Source organism: Coregonus clupeaformis, chromosome 24, assembly GCF_020615455.1.
Source record: "Coregonus clupeaformis isolate EN_2021a chromosome 24, ASM2061545v1, whole genome shotgun sequence".
Taxonomy (NCBI): domain Eukaryota; kingdom Metazoa; phylum Chordata; class Actinopteri; order Salmoniformes; family Salmonidae; genus Coregonus; species Coregonus clupeaformis.
This window is the reverse complement of record NC_059215.1, coordinates 52,232,989-52,243,022: the sequence shown is the minus strand read 5'-3', so window position 1 is coordinate 52,243,022 and position 10,034 is coordinate 52,232,989. Positions and strand designations below refer to the sequence as shown.

The window sequence follows — 10,034 nt, the reverse complement described above, 5'->3', positions numbered from 1 at the left end:
AACAAACGATACCGTGACGTCCTCGGTCTAACACAAACCACACTGGAACAAGATCCCACAAATACTGTGGAAAAACAGACTGTTTAAATATGGTTCCCAATCAGAGACAACCAGCAACAGCTGACACTCGTTGCCTCTGATTGAGAACCACTCTGGCCAACATAGAAACACAATAACTAGAACACCCTAGAAACACAAAACACAAAGAACACTCACACCCTGGCTCAACATACAAGCGTCCCCAGAGCCAGGGCGTGACAGTACCCCCCCCCCCCCAAAAGGCACGGAGTCAAGGATCGGTAGGATAGTCAGTTTTACGAGGGCATGTTTGGCAGCATGAGTGATCATCCTTGAGATGTTTCCAATCAGGTCTTTATGGTAGAGTGGCCAGAAGGAAGCCACTCCTCAGTAAAAGGCACATGACAGCCCACTTGGAGTTTCCAAAAGGCTCCTAAAGGACTCTCAGACCATGAGAAACAAGATTCTCTGGTCTGATGAAACCAAGATTGAACTCTTTGGCCTGAATGCCAAGCGTCACATCTGGAAGAAATCTGGCACCATCCCTACGGTGAAGCATGGTGGTGGCAGCATCATGCTGTGGGGATGTTTTTCAGCGGCAGGGACATGGAGACTAGTCAGGATGGAGGGAAAGATGAACGGAGCAAAGTACAGAGAGATCCTTGATGAAATCCTGCTCCAGAACGCTCAGGACCTTAGACTGGGCTGAAGGTTCAACTTCCAATAGGACAACAACCCTAAGTACTGAGTAAAGGGTCTGAATACTTATGTAAATTTGGTATTTCCGTTTTTTATTTTTTTTACATTTGCAAGAATTTCTAAAAACTTGTTATTGCTTTGTCATTATGGGGTATTGTGTGTAGATTGATGAGGGGATAAAAACAATTTAATCAATTTTAGAATAAGGCTCTAACGTAACAAAATGTGGAAAACGTCAAGGGGTCTGAATACTTTCCGAATGCACTGTACACTTCCATTATTTAGTTTTTATTGTGAGGCTTTTAGGCGAAGTAGGGCAAAACAGAAAAAACCATCCTGTTCATGAGAGTCTGAGCTTTAGACAGAGGGGTCAGATTAGTGTAGACAGAAGTAGGAAGAAGAGACTGTACCAACTTCAGGTGAGCCTTGTGAGGCTTGTGAGCATCCTAGTGCCAAACAGAGTCTCAGCTTTCAATAGAGTGGTGATAATAGTTTGTAGGCCAAACCGGACGCTACAGACATTTTTGTGAGAAGACCAATTTTCGGGATGTCTCATGGTCTGACAAACATCCCTCTAGCTCTGCCACCTTCCACCGCAGATATCGGCAGATACGGTGGATTGAGAAGCAACCAATGCAAAAACCCACATATCTCTATGTCACACCCTGATCTGTTTCACCTGTCTTTGTGATTGTCTCCACCCCCCTCCAGGTGTCGCCCATCTTCCCCATTGTATTTATACCTGTGTTCTCTGTTTGTCTGTTGCCAGTTTGTTTTGTTTCGTCAAAACTACCAGCGGTTTTCCCCTTGCGCCTGTCTTTCTCAAGTTCCTGTTTTCTAGTTTTCCCGGTATTGACCATTCTGCCTGCTCTGACGCTGAGACTGCCTGCCGTTCTGTACCTTTTGGACTCTGATCTGGGTTACTGACTTCTGCCTGCCCCCTGTTTTTGTAATAAACTTTTGTTACTTCGACAATGTCTGCATCTGGGGCTTCTCCTGAAACGTGATACTCTAGCTTAAACAGACAGATTTTTATGGGGATTTTTGAATTATGTTAATTAGACTTATCCTGAAGCCACAGCGCTCTCTTCACAATATATATTTCCTTTTGTGGGAGCATTGCAACATGTTGATTGGGATGTTTGACCTGGTTTGACGTACATTGTAAAATAAAGAAACTTTTCTGCATGGTTTTTTATTTCTGCATGACAAAAAAATCAACAAGGAAATTAGCTCTTTATCAATGGGGGTCAATGGGGAAGATGGATCGTTTTCCACAAAGGTGGGCGTGGTCTAGGGAATGCCTTAACCGTGGTATATTGGCCATATACCACACCCACACATACCTTATTGCTTAATTATAGTATTTGTTGAGTTCTAATGAATGGTAAGAAAACCTTCCTATCCCATGACAAATGATACTGTTTTGATAGAGCTATTTAGTTTTGTGACAGGTATTAAGTTAGGACGGTGTAGTTTTGTCAAACACACTTCAGTTTAGTGGGTCTACATACAGTTTTTTGACAAATGTGGTAGAGCAATAGAGAAATGAATATAATTGCAACACAAAACAAGAAACAACTGCACTAAACATGTATGATGAATTTAAAACAGTGCTAAACATGTATGAGGCTTGAAAGTAGTTTATTGGGCAATCAAAATACTACACGTCACCCATATAGAATTACACCATTTATTCACTTCATTTATCCAGTAACCAATCAATCATGTTTCAAGACAAAGTATGTTTATGCATAAAATGTACACTTCTTTCAGAAACACTAAACTAGTGCTACTCAGTATTTGAAGGACAGGCTTTTGTAATATAATTTTGTTAAATGTTTTGTTAATCAGTGATTGTTTGATTGATTGACTGATATAGTAGTCTTATTGATGATGTCACAGTTAGCTGATGGTTAATTCCATAAGGAGACTGGAGAGGATCTCCGACGGCCCCATGCTGGTCGCTTCTCACCCAAATATGCGAAACAATTTAAAAAGCGTAGAAATAAATGCTTCATCTTCAGCCACTGAGGAAGAGAGATTTTCCATTTTAGCAAATCATTTCAAATAAAAACCAGACCACTCAAACACTTACACACGTAAAGTAGTATAATTATTGTTCACTTTACAAAAAGTTGTTTTCACTTTTCACCAAGTCTAATCACATGACATTACTGGTAAAGTCTTTGATCTCATCCAGCTGCAATGTGTAAAAACGGAATAATGCACAGCAGCATTTTACATCAGAACACTCAACATTAGATATTGTAGTTGAGAGGTAAGGAGTGCCAATTTGACTTAGGGCATGATTAGTTGCTATGACAGTACAATACAATATAATATTTTAAAATACATGCCAAAACTTTCCAATTGTATTTCCAACTAAATTCCAATATTCACCCTACTTGTATTTTTAAAGAACATTTTTCCAAATACTTGCTTCGAAATGTATTTGAAATTAATAGAAATAAAAATAAATAGTATTTGAACCCGGATTTGGTACTTTTTTCACACACATACGCACACGCACACACACACACTAGACGTACCTTCCCTGGGGACAGCTTCATTGAGTGTACTTGCTGCTGACAGGACACTCACAAGAGCGAACAGCAGTATCAAAATCTGGATCGTCATCCTTTATTAAAGCACAGATAGCACAACAGGTCAAAACACACACAGGGTCCTCTTTCTCTGCCAGAGCACAGAGAGCACACCAGGTTAACAAAAATGCACAGGCTGCTGTGACAGGGATGGAACGAGTAGTGTCCAGCTGTATACAGCTTTCACATTTGAGAAAAGAAGTGGCTCAGTGAAAGCAAACTTACCTCTGAGTTGGAAGATTCTGGTTGATGCTGGTTGTCTGCTGATGTCTTCTGGACCTCAGTAGTAGAGTAGTGGAGTGTCTCTCTGTCATCTACATCCCTGTCTTATACTCTCTCTGCAGATACCTGCCCCGTCCTGCCACACCTCTCACAGTCAAAACACAAACCAGTTTACATCACAGCCATGTCAATAATCTCTGTCATGAACCCCCTTGAGGGTTTTTCACCCCCTGAAAAAAGAATGTGTACGCTTGTTTTAGGGTTTTTTTCAATTGGTTTTGCACATGCACTCAAAACAATCATGATATCCTCTATACAATAGTTTGTCATTGTTCACACACTAACAGCAAATGCTGAAAGTTTTTCTACAAATTACACAAAAGATTAGACACAACTCTATACACATAAAGCAACCATCTACTATGTAAAGAATGTGAAACTTAACAAAATATTGTCTTGTTCGTCGTATGGAATAGACCAAAGCGCAGCGTTAGTAGCGAACATACTTGCTTTATTTAATTAAAGCATACACACGAAATAACAAAACAATAAACGACTCGTGAAGTCCTCAGTGACAATGACCGAACAAAAACCCACAAACACAAAGTGAAACACAGACAGTTAAATATGGCTCCCAATCAGAGACAACCAGCACACAGCTGACACTCGTTGCCTCTGATTGGGAGTCACTCAGTCAAACATAGAAATAAACAACCTAGAACACCCAACATAGAAACAGAAAACATAGAATGAACATACCCTGGCTCAACATAATGAGTCCCAGAGCCAGGGTGTGACAGTACCCCCCCCTAAAGGCGCGGACTGCGACCGCGCCTAAATACGAGCAAAACAGGGGAGGGCTGGGTGGGCATTCCTCCTCGGCGGCGGCTCCGGCCCGGGCTTGCCCACCACCCTCCAACAAACCCCCCATAGCGCCCCCTGGTCCGGTCTGGCCCCGCTGGCTGGAGCTGGACTGGACGTAGCAGGAGCGGTAGGCTTCAGCTCCTTAGTGGAGCAGTAGAGCGGTACCTGAATTGGCACCGATGACCCAGGCACGGGTTGTGCCGGACTGACGACTCGCACCCCTGGCTTGGTGCGAGTGGCAGGAACGGGCCGGGCCGGGCTGGCGACGCGCACCGTAGACTTGGTGCGAGTGGCAGGAACAGGCCGGACCGGGCTGGCGACGCGCACCGTAGACTTGGTGCGTGGAGCAGGGACAGGCCGGGCCGGGCTGGCGACGCACCCCGTAGGCTTGGTGCGTGGAGCAGGGACAGGCCGGGCTGGGCTGACGACGCACACCGTAGGCTTGGTGCGTGGAGCAGGGACAGGCCGGACAGGGGCTGGCGACGCACACCGTAGGCTTGGTGCGTGGAGCAGGGACAGGCCGGGCAGGGCTGGCGACGCACACCGTAGGCTCGGTGCGTGGAGCAGGGACAGGCCGGACTGGGCTGGCGACGCACACCGTAGGCTTGGTGCGTGGAGCAGGAACAGGCCGGGCTGGGCTGGCGACGCACACCGTAGGCTTGGTGCGTGGAGCAGGGACAGGCCGGGCTGGCGACGCACCCCGTAGGCTTGGTGCGTGGAGCAGGAACAGGCCGGGCTGGGCTGTCGACGCACACCGTAGGCTTGGTGCGTGGAGCAGGGACAGGCCGGGCTGGGCTGGCGACGCACACCGTAGGCTTGGTGCGTGGAGCAGGGACAGGCCGGGCTGGGCTGGCGACGCACACCGTAGGCTTGGTGCGTGGAGCAGGGACAGGCCGGGCAGGGCTGGCGACGCACACCGTAGGCTTGGTGCGTGGAGCAGGGACAGGCCGGACTGGGCTGGCGACGCACACCGTAGGCTTGGTGCGTGGAGCAGGAATTGGCCGGGCTGGGCTGGCGACGCACACCGTAGGCTTGGTGCGTGGAGCAGGGACAGGCCGGGCTGGGCTGGCGACGCACCCCGTAGGCTTGGTGCGTGGAGCAGGAACAGGCCGAACCGTACTGGGAACACACACCACTGGCCTTAAACGGGGCTCAGGAACGGGCCGGACCGGACTGGCAATACACCTCAGTACCTCTCGCCGTGCCTCTACAACTTCCTTCCCTCCTCTCGCCAATGGCTCCCGTAACCCGGTGGCCTTCTCTCCTCGTCTCCCATTTCGCCCTGTGGCAGCCTCCTGCTGCCCAGTCGCCCATGCCGTGTGCCCCCCCCTAAAAAATTATTGGGGTTGCCTCTCGTCCTTCCGACGATGGCACTGCTGACGCCGCTGCTCCTCTCTTGCCAGGGCCTTAATCCTACCCCAAGGTCCCTTGCCCCCGAGCATGTCTTCCCAGGACCACGATTTGCCCACCTGGGCCATCGCCAACCTCTCCATCTCCTTTCCTGGCGCTTCCTCCCATGTCCAGTCTGCCTGCTCCTGGACACGCTGCTTGGTCCTTTTACGGTGGGTTTTTCTGTCACGTTCGTCGTATGGAATAGACCAAAGCGCAGCGCTAGTAGCGAACATACTTGCTTTATTTAATTAAAGCATACACACGAAATAACAAAACAATAAACGACTCGTGAAGTCCTCAGTGACAATGACCGAACACGGAACAAAAACCCACAAACACAAAGTGAAACACAGACAGTTAAATATGGCTCCCAATCAGAGACAACCAGCACACAGCTGACACTCGTTGCCTCTGATTGGGAGTCACTCAGTCAAACATAGAAATAAACAACCTAGAACACCCAAAATAGAAACAGAAAACATAGAATGAACACACCCTGGCTCAACATAATGAGTCCCAGAGCCAGGGTGTGACAAATATTTTGTTCACGGTCCATAATATCGATTATTCTCATAACGCTATATCTCTACCACCAACATGTCAACTCTTTGCATGTGATCGACGAGGATGTTTTTAGTTAGTGTTTCTTGAGCAATGATGTGACTAATGGTAAGATGACCTTATTTATTAATTTCTAAAATGTTCTATAAGCAAGAATCCACTTGGACTTTATGGGGTATTTTGTGTAGATCAGTGACACAAAATCTCAATGTAATTTATTTACATTTCAGGCTGTAACAATAAAATGTGGAAAAAGTAAAGGGGTGTGAATACTTCCGGAAGTTACTGTATCTAAGTTTTCAGGTTGTGATAGTTAATATTGCAAAATAAATCTTCTCATTGGTTGACAAATGGTACTGTTTTGATAGTTATTTAATGTTGTGACAGGTATTGTAAGTTTTGATGGTGTTAGTGCATTTTGCAAAATAAATGTGTTGTTTTTGGCAAACGCACTTCACTTTATTGGGCTCAACTCTTTTGCAAAGGTGAACCCTGATTCCAGAAAAGTGTTCAAGAAATCGTGACAAACTGTAATATATTTTTTTTCCATAATGTAATGAATGGTGAGACTACTTTGTCATTAGATAACAAATTCAACTGTTGAGATAGTGGGGAAAAAAAGTATTTAGTCAGCCACCAATTGTGCAAGTTCTCCCACTTAAAAAGATGAGAGAGGCCTGTAAATTTCATCATAGGTACACGTCAACGATGACAGACAAAATGAGAAAAAAAAATCCAGAAAATCACATTGTAGGATTTTTAATGAATTTATTTGCAAATTATGGTGGAAAATAAGTATTTGGTCACCTACAAACAAGCAAGACTGCTGGCTCTAAGAGACCTGTAACTTCTTCTTTAAGAGGCTCCTCTGTCCTCCACTCGTTACCTGTATTAATGGCACCTGTTTGAACTTGTTATCAGTATAAAAGACACCTGTCCACAACCTCAAACAGTCACACTCCAAACTCCACTATGGCCAAGACCAAAGAGCTGTCAAAGGACACCAGAAACAAAATTGTAGACCTGCACCAGGCTGGGAAGACTGAATCTGCAATAGGTAAGCAGCTTGGTTTGAAGAAATCAACTGTGGGAGCAATTATTAGGAAATGGAAGACATACAAGACCACTGATAATCTCCCTTGATCTGGGGCTCCACGCAAGATCTCACCCTCTGGGGTCAAAATGATCACAAGAACGGTGAGCAAAAATCCCAGAACCACACGGGGGGACCTAGTGAATGACCTGCAGAGAGCTGGGACCAAAGTAACAAAGCCTACCATCAGTAACACACTACGCCGCCAGGGACTCAAATCCTAAAGTGCCAGACGTGTCCCCCTGCTTAAGCCAGTACATGTCCAGGCCCGTCTGAAGTTTGCTAGAGTGCATTTGGATGATCCAGAAGAGGATTGGGAGAATGTCATATGGTCAGATGAAACCAAAATAGAACTTTTTGGTAAAAACTCAACTCGTCGTGTTTGGAGGACAAAGAATGCTGAGTTGCATCCAAAGAACACCATACCTACTGTGAAGCATGGGGGTGGAAACATCATGCTTTGGGGCTGTTTTTTCTGCAAAGGGACCAGGACGACTGATCCGTGTAAAGGAAAGAATGAATGGGGCCATGTATCGTGAGATTTTGAGTGAAAACTTCCTTCCATCAGCAAGGGCATTGAAGATGAAACGTGGCTGGGTCTTTCAGCATGACAATGATCCCAAACACACCGCCCGGGCAACGAAGGAGTGGCTTCGTAAGAAGCATTTCAAGGTCCTGGAGTGGCCTAGCCAGTCTGCAGATCTCAACCCCATAGAAAATCTTTGGAGGGAGTTGAAAGTCCGTGTTGCCCAGCGACAGCCCCAAAACATCACTGCTCTAGAGGAGATCTGCATGGAGGAATGGGCCAAAATACCAGCAACAGTGTGTGAAAACCTTGTGAAGACTTACAGAAGACGTTTGACCTGTGTCATTGCCAACAAAGGGTATATAACAAAGTATTGAGAAACTTTTGTTATTGACCAAATACTTATTTTCCACCATAATTTGCAAATAAATTCATAAAAAATCCTACAATGTGATTTTCTGTTTTTTTTTTCTCATTTTGTCTGTCATAGTTGATGTGTACCTATGATGAAAATTACAGGCCTCTCTCATCTTTTTAAGTGGGAGAACTTGCACAATTCGTTGCTGACTAAATACTTTTTTTCCCCACTGTAAATTATAGGTGTGTACAATCCTGTTACTCTGGTTGTGTAAGTTGCTGTTATAACATAACTCTATCTATCTAATTTCTAAAATGTTCTATAAGCAAGAATCCACTTGGACTTTATGGGGTATTTTGTGTAGATCAGTGACACAAAATCTCAATTGAATTTATTTACATTTCAGGCTGTAACAATAAAATGTGGAAAAAGTAAAGGGGTGTGAATGCTTCCTGAAGGCACTGTATCTAAGTTTTCAGGGGGTGTTAGTTAATATAGCAAAATAAATCTTCTCATTAGATGACAAATGGTACTGTTCTGGTAGTAATATACATTTGAGACAGGTTTTGTAAGTTCTGATGGTGTTAGTGCATTTTTGCAAAATAAATGTGTTGTTTTTGGCAAACACACATCAGTTTAGTGGGCTGCATCAACTGTTTTGCAAAAGTGAACCCTGATTCCAGAAAAGTGTTCAAGCAATAGTAACAAACTATAATATATTTGTTGCCATAATGTAATGAATGGTGAGACTACTTTGTCATTAGATAACAAATTCCACTGTTGAGATACATGTATGTATTTTAAGTTGAAGCACCAATCATAAATGTCATCTCAGGCCTACAGCGTGTTCTCGGCCAAGATAAACCAATAACATCTGTACTTAGGTAACACTTTCTTGAAGGGATAGTCAATATGCGGACGTCGGTAAGGGCCTGGAGACGTCCTGGTAGAGAATACACTGTAGGGTAAACATCACTGTCATGTGAGGCCTACAGTATGTTGTATGCTAAGCTATTGCCGAGAATAATTTTGAGGGTTTTAGTTAATTCAAATACATTTTCTAATTATACTGTTTTTATAGTTATTTAAAAGGACATATATGTAATAATGGGTAACGGACAAGGAAACCCTTCACCAATCACCATAGTATTATTTTTCAGTCTATTATAAACATTTGACCCAAAATGTTTGATAAATATGCATTTTTATCTAACGGTTTGAAAAGTACTTTTAAAACTATATATAACTTCTTGGGCGACTTGACCAAATTCACATAGAAATTGAGTTATAGATCTTTCATTCTAAATGAAAGCAAGTCTCATAAGCTGTAGATCTGTTCTATGTGCGCTATTTCTATGCTTCCCGTTCTTAAGTTTTATTTTTGCCCTTTTTACTTTTAGTTTTGTACACCAACTTCAAGCAGGTAAAATACAATATTTTGTGTTATACAAAATGTTTCCCAGCGGTTTAGATGGTACAATGATTTTCTACACAATGACTGCTTGTTTTGTCACAAACTGAAATTAGGCAAAATATTTTATCAACCAGGAAATGGTGAAGCGATTTCTGCATAGTTAATCTTTAAACGTTCTTTCAAGCAACAATACTCCCAATTGGTATTAGATAGAATGTCGTGTCCCCACCCACCTTGGTGGAAAACAACACGTGGTTACCTCGGTTACCCCAATGGCTCAC

At 44.0% G+C, this 10,034-nt stretch overlaps 1 long non-coding RNA gene across 1 annotated transcript; it reads right to left on the bottom strand.

The window, feature by feature from the left end:
- Positions 1–2,344: 2,344 nt before the first annotated feature.
- On the bottom strand, positions 2,345–3,650 carry LOC123481810. The gene is made up of 3 exons (XR_006657329.1): positions 3,549–3,650; positions 3,270–3,358; positions 2,345–2,747 (listed from the first exon to the last, which is right to left on the bottom strand). It is a non-coding gene; the product is annotated as an uncharacterized LOC123481810 (long non-coding RNA).
- Positions 3,651–10,034: the final 6,384 nt, after the last annotated feature.